Source organism: Balaenoptera physalus (genome assembly GCF_965194825.1).
Source record: "Balaenoptera physalus genome assembly, chromosome: 10".
Classification (NCBI taxonomy): Eukaryota; Metazoa; Chordata; class Mammalia; order Artiodactyla; family Balaenopteridae; genus Balaenoptera; species Balaenoptera physalus.
Genome location: NC_138889.1, coordinates 51,678,314 through 51,689,100, shown reverse-complemented (window position 1 = coordinate 51,689,100; position 10,787 = coordinate 51,678,314). Strand labels below are relative to the sequence as shown.

The following is a 10,787-nucleotide window of genomic DNA, read 5'->3' as shown; positions in this document are numbered from 1 at the left end:
CACACACAGAGATTGACCCAAATGGCTTCAAATCATTATGACCTTTTCTAAATCTACTTAATTGTGTCTGTCTGCTGTCTTCCTGTATCCTCTCATGAAGCACATGTGGGTTCACCGGGTATATTTAAAGTTCCACCAGCTAAGGTTCCTCCTTGTTGAAACGTCTCACCTTAAAAAACCATTTATTTCATTGACCTCACTAGGTGCTATTAGTCCATTAAAATTGAGAATAAAATAATAAAAATCAGCATAATTTAACAGTTTTCTAGGAAAGGTAAAGGACTGATGTTTTGGAAGAATCAGATATGAGTTGATGTAGTAATATCTACTAGGACTTTTTCTTTACCAAACATTCACAGGGTTGCAGGAAGAGTGACAGTTCATACAGCTTATCATGGATCACTTGTCAAGTTTGATAGTCCTGTTTTGGGGAATCTGGAATTGAAACGATGAGATTCAGAGGTTCTATCTAAACAGAAGAAATAGAAGTTTGAAAGCTTCATATTGGGGCCATTTTCTTCCACACTGACTGAAAAGTAGCAAAAGCTTATTTGCAAGAAGATGGGAATAAAGCAAATTTTTGGAAAGAAGTAAGGGCTTCAGTCCATGGTTGTCCAATCCAGCCTTGAATTTCAGAAGATATTTCAAGTGTCCTTCTAATTCATTCCCCTTTTTGATTAAGTAAGCTCAGGTGGATCTTTGTTACTCATCAACAAAAATTTCTAACTAATACAGGCAGACTTTGTGACCAGCACTTTGCATGCACTATCTCCCTTACCTCATTCCTATTTTCCTTTTAATACTTAATTCAAGTTTATCTTGTCTTCTGGGAAGTCATCCTTGGCTCAACTGGCTGGTCCAGTGTCCCTGTACTAGGTAGCCAGTACAAAATATTAATGAAGTTACCAGACCTAGCAAATCAAAGTATAGGACATTCAGTTAAATTTGGATTTCAGATAAAAACAATAATAATTATTATTCAGATAAACAGTTTTTAGTGTAAGTACGTTCTGTACCATGTTTGGGACATATTTATACTTAAAAATTACTTGTGTTTATCTGTTATTCAAATTTAATTAGGCATACATACTGTGTTTAAAAAAGTACAGTATTTATAAAAGCACTAAACTGTGCTTATTATACTGAACTGTGGTCTCTGGTTTATTCAAACGGTATAATCCTTGGTACATAATGGGAGATATTTACACTATGTACTACGTATATATTCTTTAATCTGTTTAATCTAAACAGAAACCTTGAAAGGTAGATATTGCTTCTTTCATTTTACAATGAAAACTGAAGCTAAAAGAGGTCTATAATGACAGTAAGTGTTGTCTAGGTAATCTCAAAGCTTATGCACTGCACCACCCATATCTCTCTAGTTTGTTAAAAATAATTTTGGGACATAATTAAGGACCAATCTCAATTGCTAACCATCAGTAGGATTAAGGATCATACTAGAAAGTGGTAAAGCCGAGCCAAGTAACAAAACCTAAATTTTTTTCTTAAAGAAAAATCTAGTTCTCAACTTTAGAATCAGATTTCTATACTTTAAAACTAGATTTAGAAAGGGTTCTCAAACTTTAGCGTGCATTAGAGTTACTTGAAGGATTTAAGTCATAGATTGCTGGCTCCACTGCCAGAGAGTTTCTGATTCAGTAGGTCTGGAGCAGGAAAGAGGATTCACTTCTCTAACAAGTTTCTAGGTAATGCTGGTGTTGTTGGTCTGGGACATACTCTGAAAACCACTGCTCAAGGTTCTGAAGGGTCACTCTACTTGGCTAGTGTGTGGTTCATTCTAAAATGAACAGGACTACTCAGTCTTATGTAGACCCAGGTGACTGTGCTGGAAGTTCTGAGCTCTGACTCTGAACCCAATCCCTTCAATGTTGCAGCTCTTCATTATTTGGAATGAAGTCTCTAAGGGAATATGGACCAGGAGACCACAGCTGCCATACCACGTGAAACTGTGTGTGAGAGCCATTTTCCAGCACTCATTTTATATGAGACTCTTTTCCCTACTGTTTTCCTACAGCAAAGGCCAACTGATAGCCAATCCATTCTACATCTTAAAAATAGGGCTCCTGCTCTCGTCTCTGACTTGAGTAACTTGAGTTTATGATCCGTAGAAGCCATCTCCTACAGTGAATATACTGTTTTTCTCTCTCCATTTGCCACTTCATTTCCCGTATATAAAACCCTTCCAGGATTCTCTGCAGCTGTCATCTGGGAAAAATCACAGCTTTACCACAACGGGGGAAGAAATTGCTATTTTAGAGTCAGTGATTGGTCTTTCGGCACTTTCCCAGAAAAGGAGAGAGTCCAGTAACAAATCTCAAGCCAGGTAACTCGGTGAATGCAACATGGAAAAGAGGCACTAAGTAGGGATTTCAGAGGGAAAGGATCATAGGACTGGAGATTACTTAGCCCACTCAGTCCAATACTCTGTCCACAGACAGGACTACATATCAACTTTCAAGAAACGAAGTCCTGCTGCCTCCCATCTGGATTAATGAAGTAGCTTTCTAGCTAGTTTTCCTGATGCCAGGTTACCTAGTCCCTCTTTACGTCATCCCACAGGCAAGCCCAGCTCAGCTTCAATTTCCTAAAGCAACCCTATCATTATTTCCTCTCCCTCAAAATTCGTCGAGTCACTTAACCTATATCAAATCAAAGCTGTGGTTAATTTATCCTTGTATTCCTAGTGTCCGCTATACAGTTGTCACTTAAGAATGAATGAGTGTCATTGAAGGGCTTCTCAATCTAGCCTCTTCTTATACCTCTCAAACTCCTGCTTCAGTCAATCCACATCTTCATTGTCCTGAAAATATAACAAGCTCATTCCTGTCTCTGCATTTTATTTCATGGTGCTTTCTGCCTCCCAAATGCCTAGCTCAAACCAGCCTCATTCAAAGGCAAGCTCACACTCTCCAGCCTCATGAAATGTTTCCTAATCACACAAGTCCTCATTGCCTATAATGCCTGAAATGCAAATGCATGGTAGATTCTCATGAAGAAGCTACAGATCGATCTGGTACCCCTGCAGAACCTATAATTAAGTACTATACATTAAGAAATGCATTTTCAAATGTTGGATTTGATTTTCTATTTTCTTCTACTAAGATTTACTCCAATCCCAGAAATTGATATGGATCAGCATATATGAAATCGATAATTTTACATTTTCTGATTCTAATTTGATTTGACTATGTGATATCGATGAACATTTTAGTGAAAAGTTGAGAAGCACAAGGAGCATGGTATGGTGGGAAGAACAGTGAGTTATAAACCGGATGTGAATTCTAATCCTCACACTTTCCATTTAAGTAAGGCATTTTTTTTCTTGTCTCTGTTTAAGTTGAGTTCAATGAGTTTACAATTCTTTTCTAACTCTGGTGTTCTATAAATCTAAATTCAAGGCTAACTCAGCCTGCCACCTAACTCCACTTGGAAGTCTGGAATGTACTTCAAATGCAGCAGAACGCCAAATTATGCTTATTCTCTCTCCATGGACAACTACGTACTTTACTTTTTATTCTCTATCAAAGTAAATCATTCCATCTCCAAAAATGGGGAGTCCTCCTTCTCTCTCAGCCAGACGTCCAATCTGTCACAGAGTTTTTTAGATTTAAACTCTTCTTTATACTCATTTATCCTACTGTGGCTCTTATTGTCAATCACCCAGATTCTGGAAAAAAATTTGTAACCAGTCTCCTTGTTTCTAGTTTTGTCCTTTACAATCCATCTTCCAATTTATTGCCAGAATGGGGTTATTGAAAATACACCTGATTGCTTTATTCCCCTATTTAATAGTCTTTGATTGTTTTCCACTGCCTACAGCAGAGTTTCAAACATTTAAAAAATATAAGCAAAGAAGTCCTTTCTTCAAATGAAATCTTACTCAGAAGCTACATAATGTACATTTATAATTGTCTGTATATAACAAAGGTAGAGTTTCTGTGATTTCTGTGGCGGAGAGGGAAGGGAATCACAGCAGAGCCTGTTGGAAGTCCCTTGTTTGTGACTCCACAGAGGGCTCTGAGGAATCCAGAGTCAGGGCATCATATATGACTGAGCAGGGGCTAGTGAGTACTGAAAGAAATCCAGGGCATGCCCTTTCTCCAGGCCAAGTGCCCTGGCATTGACCAGTGTCTGCTGAAGTATCTTTTTCTAAATCACATAAAAATCACATAAAGGTTTCTTGTGGTCCAGTGGTAGCACTATTCACAGGGTTCTATGGAACGCAGATTGAGTCCACTTGCCTTTTTTGATAAAGCTCAAAGACTTTCACATAACACATAAGTCTTTCCACAACTGGTTGTTATTCACCTCCCCAGCCATGTCTCTTGCTATAACATTATAGTTTCTTCAAACCCCATGCAAGTTCATGACTCAGGCCTCTCCCCCTGCCTGGAATAGCCACTTCCAGATGCCACATTTGTCTGAGTGCCTTTCCCATTTTTTAAGACTAATGTCCATTCTGAGGTAGCTTTACAGCTTAATGGGGGGAGATAGTAAAACAAACTAGTAAAATTCAGTATAATAAGTCCTATGGCAAGTGAAATATCGGGTGTTGCAGCAGTATATAATGGGAGAATCATGTTGGGGCTAGGGAGGCTGAGGAAAACTTGGAGCAACTGAGGTAGCTGCGATCTGAAGGTCAAATAGAAGTTAGCCAGGTGAATAAAGAGAGGGAGAAGTGTTCCAGGAACAGTTTAGCAGCTGGTGAGGCGAGGAGTGGAGATCAAGTCTCGAAGGCCCTTGCAAGGCATGTTAAGGCATTGGACTTGAACCTAAAGACAATGGAAAGCCATTGTAGTATTCAAAACTAGAATAATGTTTTAGAAAGAGTTCTCAAGGTACAGTGTAGAGATGTGCAGACATGGATAGATTTGGGGTGCAGGGGAGTTCAGAAAAAAGAAAGCAAGGATTATTGTTAGAGTCTATTACATAATCTTGATAAAAGACATGGTGGCCTGGATTAGACTAGTGGCAGTGGCAATCAGATAAAGAGAAAGGGACAGATGAAAGGGCTAATTAGAATCTACTAGATATACTGATGGATTGGTTGTGGGAAGTGAGGAAAAGGAGGAAATATTATGTTTAAATGTTTATTTCTATCTACAAATCATGAATCACTTGAGGGGAGAAATCCTATCTTACTCATTTTTGTATCTTTACTGCCTGCTATGGTGCCAGGCAGAGTTGGCACTTAATATATGTTTCATAAATAAACGAATGAATTTTAGAAGTGGGGAAGTTGATAATGACACCTCTGCTGTCAGTATCCATACTTTTCCCTCATCCTTTCCAGTGATCTTGTCCCATGAGAATTCTGTGTCCTCTCACATCCCCTCATTTCTCCTGCTATAAATATAATCAATTCAAATTTAATCAACCTAAGAAACAGCCTGTCATTCACAGGCATATTTGTATTAAAAAAAAAAAAAAAGAACACCAGTAAGAAGGCAAGGTCTAAACAAAATTGATCACCAATGATAAGATCTCAAATATTAGTTGAAAGATATAATTACACACACACATATTCAACCAATATTTATTGAGCATGTACTGTATAGTGCCAGGTATTGTGTAGGCACTGAGGACACAGTGGTGAATGAGAAAGATACTGATGGCCCCAGATGCGATTGGTGGGGAGGAAGAGATTTACAAGAAGATCCCAAATCACATCACAAGGACAGCAGCCTTTATTACTTACATACAAGACTAATTCTAGTTTAAGCACACCTTTTAACCTTAAGAGTTTAGGTATTAATTTCAAGTTTTTATTAGTCATATGATTATTTTAATTCTTGGAGCTCAGTTTTCATAGAAAGAGAGAACTGAACCATAAGCAAGAATTCAAGCACACCATGTGGCAAGCTGCTTGTAATCTTGCCCCTGATTTTGAATTGCTCTTCACTTACCATGTATTGATATAAGAGGTGTGCCTCAATGTCCCCCACCATGGGAAGTGTGCACTATCTTATGAGCCAACTGATATTCTGTGTGCTTTTACTTACGCAGAGCAAATACAGATTATTTGATGGTAAGTGATTTCAACAGTTTATGAGATGTATAAAATATTTAAGAGAAAATTTTCAACACCTTTAAAATTCTTAAAATTATAAATATTTAATCTCATGGTGAGTAAATTCATTGGTTGTTACAGGGAAACAATTTTCAACATTTGTACAGTTCAGTAACACATAAGATACGAGTATAACTTGATTTATTTGTTTTCTTATTTATTACATCTCTCCCCACTAGAATGGAGCTCTGTGAATGAAGAAATCTTACCTCTAATTTTCTGTTTTATCACCAGTGGTTAGCATAGCTCTTAACGCAATAAGGTATCACCATCCACCCAATTTTCCATATTCCTTTACTTTCCTCACCCTCCATATCCATTCCATTAGCCACATCAATTACTTCTAACTCCATAATGTATCCCAATCCATCAATTTCATTCCATTTCTGGTACCACCATGCAGTCCAAGTCACCACCACTTCTACCTGGACACATTGGCTCACTGGTTCTTCTCCTGTTCTCTATAATACATTCTCTGTATTCTCTACTCTAAGCCAGAGTACATAATTTTAAAATTTAAATCAGATGCTATCACTCACCCCTTGCTTAAGCCCTCCAAGCTCTTCCTACATTATGTAAAATAAAACCCAAGCCCCTACCCCCACCTCACAAAGCCCTGGCTCCCACTTCTTCCCATGCTGTCATCTTCTACCACTCTTCCCTTTGTCCCCTTCATGCCAGCTGTATTGGCCCTACTTTTAATTCTAGTATGTGCCTAGCTCAGTCCTGCTTTAGGGCACTTGTACTTACTGTTCCCTCAGCTTTGTAAGTCTTTTCCCTTATCTTTGTTTGGCCAGCTTCTTTTAGTCATTGAGATCTTCCCTTAAATGCTACTTCATTAGAGAAGGCTTCCTTGATCACTCAGTATAAGAGTAGCACCCGCCACTCATCTACATCTCTCTGCTTCATTTTCTCCATAGCTTTCATTACTGATGATATTGTGTATGTTTGTTTATCTTCTGCCCAGTAGACAAAAATGTAAGTTCCTTAGAGCAGAAACCTTGCCTGTCTTGTTGACCATTTTACGCTTAGTGCCTCGGACAGTGCCAAGTCCACAGCAGAAACTCAATAAATAGTTGAATATCAAATTAATGAATGAATGAAGGGATGAATGAATGAATTGTAGTTCTACCTAATTTGAACTGGGTTTGTCACCTACAAAGTATATACAGTCTTGCTGCCCAAATCTGAATTCTGATAGCTCTAGCTTGAAGACCTTCTTAAATCCAAACCCATAATTATTGGAATTACTTACCATTGGCAAAAACTGAGCAATTCTCTATATAGCAGAAAATGCTAAATTGCCTGGAGATACTAATTTTCGAGGGTAGATGACTAGTGATGCTGTTTCCTGACCTTTTTTCTGAGCTACCACAATCAGCTGTTACAAAATCACATTTTGTAAAATAAATTCAAATAAATTTTGTGTTGAAAACTCATGACACATTTTGAAATTACTGGTGATATTTTGTGATTTCATAAAACCAGAACTGGAGCTCCCTGATTTAGTGGTTGAACTGGTGCTTGCAGTGGTAGGCTCAGCCCCTTACAGTTGTTCTCAGCTGTGGAGGTAAATTTCAGAGGCCTGGGGATGGTAGCCAGGAGGACTAGGGGCACCATGAAGGGCACCTTTACTCACAAATATCTTCTTGCTTTCAGTAAATCGGTTTTATTTGAATTAATAAATTTCTCTTTCAAAATACAGAGAAACCCATTGGTGTCAACCATCCACATGTTATACATAATTGTCCATATGGACTATGGGACTTCATTTTACAGCATGGGTAGATCAGGGGACTCTTCGAGGGGCAATTTCATTGAAGAACTTATTAGAAGAAGCCATAGGGACCAGGGGAGAGAGGAAAGAAGCTTTCAGAAGATAAAGGAGATCAGAAAGAGACCCCAAAGTAAAACCACACATTTCCTAGGACTCCTGTGACAGCAAAGGTAGTAACCTTTGGGAACAGTAAGTGTTTATATAACACCCCAACAATATTTTGTTTCATTCTTAAAGCCTAAAAATATGCTGGGCAGATACTCTACTTTTTTAAATGGAAAAACTGAGGATTAGACAAGTTAAGTAACTTACTCAAATTCAAAAAGCAGGGAAGAGAGAGAATAAAAATTATACATTAGTCTTAACAGATCCTGGTCCTGTCTTCTTGCCATTTATCACTCCTGTTTATGCTGTTGTCACTTAGTCCTTCTGTTACAATTGTCTGCAAAACTTCAGTCCTGATTGAACCCAACTCTCCATCTTCCTCATTGCTTCTTCCAGAGCAGCTGAACACTGAAGGGCTGGAGAAAACCCACGAATGGTGGGTGTCCCTGTAAATTCATGATCTCCAAACACCCTGGTCAGTTTGCTATCCTTCCTTCTGCAATGACGGTCTCCAAACCCCTCCTTTCCTACATCACTTCCAGCACATACCTACCCGACTATGTGCAAAGCCACGCTGTTCTCTCTCTTCCTATTACAGTGGAGGAAGTGTCTCTTCTGACACCAAGGTCCATCCATTCACATTTTCTTAAAGACCTCACTTAATCATTTAATCTCTTAACATCCTGCATCTTCAAACCCAGTCTCTCTAGTTAACGCATTCTCTGAACATTCAAACATACTCTGGTATCTCCTATCACTTGAAAAGCCTTCCATTGACCTGGTATCTCCCCTTGTCCTATCTCTTTCCTTTTCACAGACCAAGTTTATTTATAAAGAGCTGTTTACACATACTTCCATTTCTTCCTCCCTAATCTCTCTTTATCCCATTGTAATCGGAGTCCCCCTCACAATGCCCCTACCAAGAAAAACACAGAAAACTTTCCTGCTAAATTCACCACTAGGGACTTCCCTGGCAGTTCAGCGGTTAAGACTTTGCCTTCTGGAGGATTAACCAAGATGGCTGAGTAGAAGGACGGGCTCTCACTCCCTCTTGCGAGAGCACCAGAATCACAACTGGCTGCTGGATAATCATCGACAGGAAGACGCTGGACTTCACCAAGGAGGATACCCCACGTCCAAGGACAGAGGAGAAGCCACAGTGAGACGGTAGGAGGGGCGCAATCAGAGTAAAATCAAATCCCATAACTGCTGAGTGGGTGACTCACAGACTGGCGAACACTTATACCACAGAAGTCCACCCACTGGAGTGAAGCTTCTGAGCCCCACGTCAGGCTTCCCAACCTGGGGGTCCGGCAACAGGAGGAGGAATTCATAGAGAATCAGACTCTGAAGCCTAGTGGGAATTGATTGCAGGACTTCAACAGGACTGGGGGAAACAGAGACCCCACTCTTGGAGGGCGCACACGGAATAGTGTGTGCATTGGGACCCGGGGGAAGGAGCAGTGACCCTGGGGGAGACTGAACCTGACCTACCTGCTAGTGTTGGAGGGTCTCCTGCAGAGGCGGGGGCTGGCTCTGTTTCACCGTGGGGACAAGGACACTGGCAGTGGAGGTTCTGGGAAGTACTCCTTGGCATGAGCCCTCCCAGAGTCTGCCATTAGCCCAACCAAAGAGCCCAGGTAGGCTCCAGTGTTGGGATGCCTCAGGCAAAACAACCAACATGGAGGGAACCCAGCCCCACCCATTAACAGTTAAGTGGATTAAAGTTTTACGGAGCTCTGACCGCCACAGCAACAGTCAGCTCTACCCACCACCAGAGCCTCCCATCAAGCCTCTTAGATAGCCTCAACTACCAGAGGGCAGACAGCAGAAGCAAGAAAAACTACAATCCTGCAGCCTGTGGAACAAAAACCACATTTACAGAAATATAGACAAGATGAAAAGGCAGAGGTCTATATACCAGATGAAGGAACAAGAAAAAACCCCAGAAAAACAACTAATGAAGTGGAGATAGGCAACCTTCCAGAAAAAGAATTCAGAATAATGATAGTGAAGCTGATCCAGGACCTCAGAATAAGAATGTAGGCAAAGATTGAGAAGATGCAAGAAATGATTAACAAAGACCTAGAAGAATTAAAGAACAAACAAACAGAGATGACCAATACAATAATTGAAATGAAAACTACACTAGAAGGAATCAATAGCAGAATAACTGAGGCAGAAGACGGAAAAGTGACTTGGAAGACAGAATGGTGGAATTCACTGCTGTGGAACAGACGAAAGAAAAAAGAATGAAAAGAAATGAAGACAGCCTAAGAGACCTCTGGGACAACATTAAATGCAACAACATTCGTATTATAGGGGTCCCAGAAGGAGAAGAGAGAGAGAAAGGACCAGAGAAAATATTTGAAGAGATTATAGTCGAAAACTTCCCTAACATGGGAAAGGAAATAGCCACCCAAGTCCAGGAAGCGCAGACAGTCCCATATAGGATAAACCCAAGGAGAAACACACTGAGACACATAGTAATCAAAGTGGCAAAAATTAAAGACAAAGAAAAATTATTGAAAGCGGCAAGGGAAAAACGACAAATAACATACAAGGGAACTCCCATAAGGTTAACAGCTGATTTCTCAGCAGAAACTCTACAAGCCAGAAGGGAGTGGCATGATATACTTAAAGTGATGAAAGGGAAGAACCTACAACCAAGATTACTCTACCTGGCAAGGATCTCATTCAGATTCGATGGAGAAATCAAAAGCTTTACAGACAAGCAAAAGCTAAGAGAATTCAGCACCACCAAACCAGCTCTACAACAAATGCTAAAGGAACTTCTCTAAGTGGGAAACACAA

General features: G+C 39.9%; 1 protein-coding gene across 19 annotated transcripts in view; it reads right to left on the bottom strand.

The window, feature by feature from the left end:
- The window catches only part of DLG2 (discs large MAGUK scaffold protein 2), a 2,066,111-nt gene that overhangs the window by 595,740 nt on the left and 1,459,584 nt on the right, over positions 1-10,787 (bottom strand). The window lies entirely within an intron of this gene.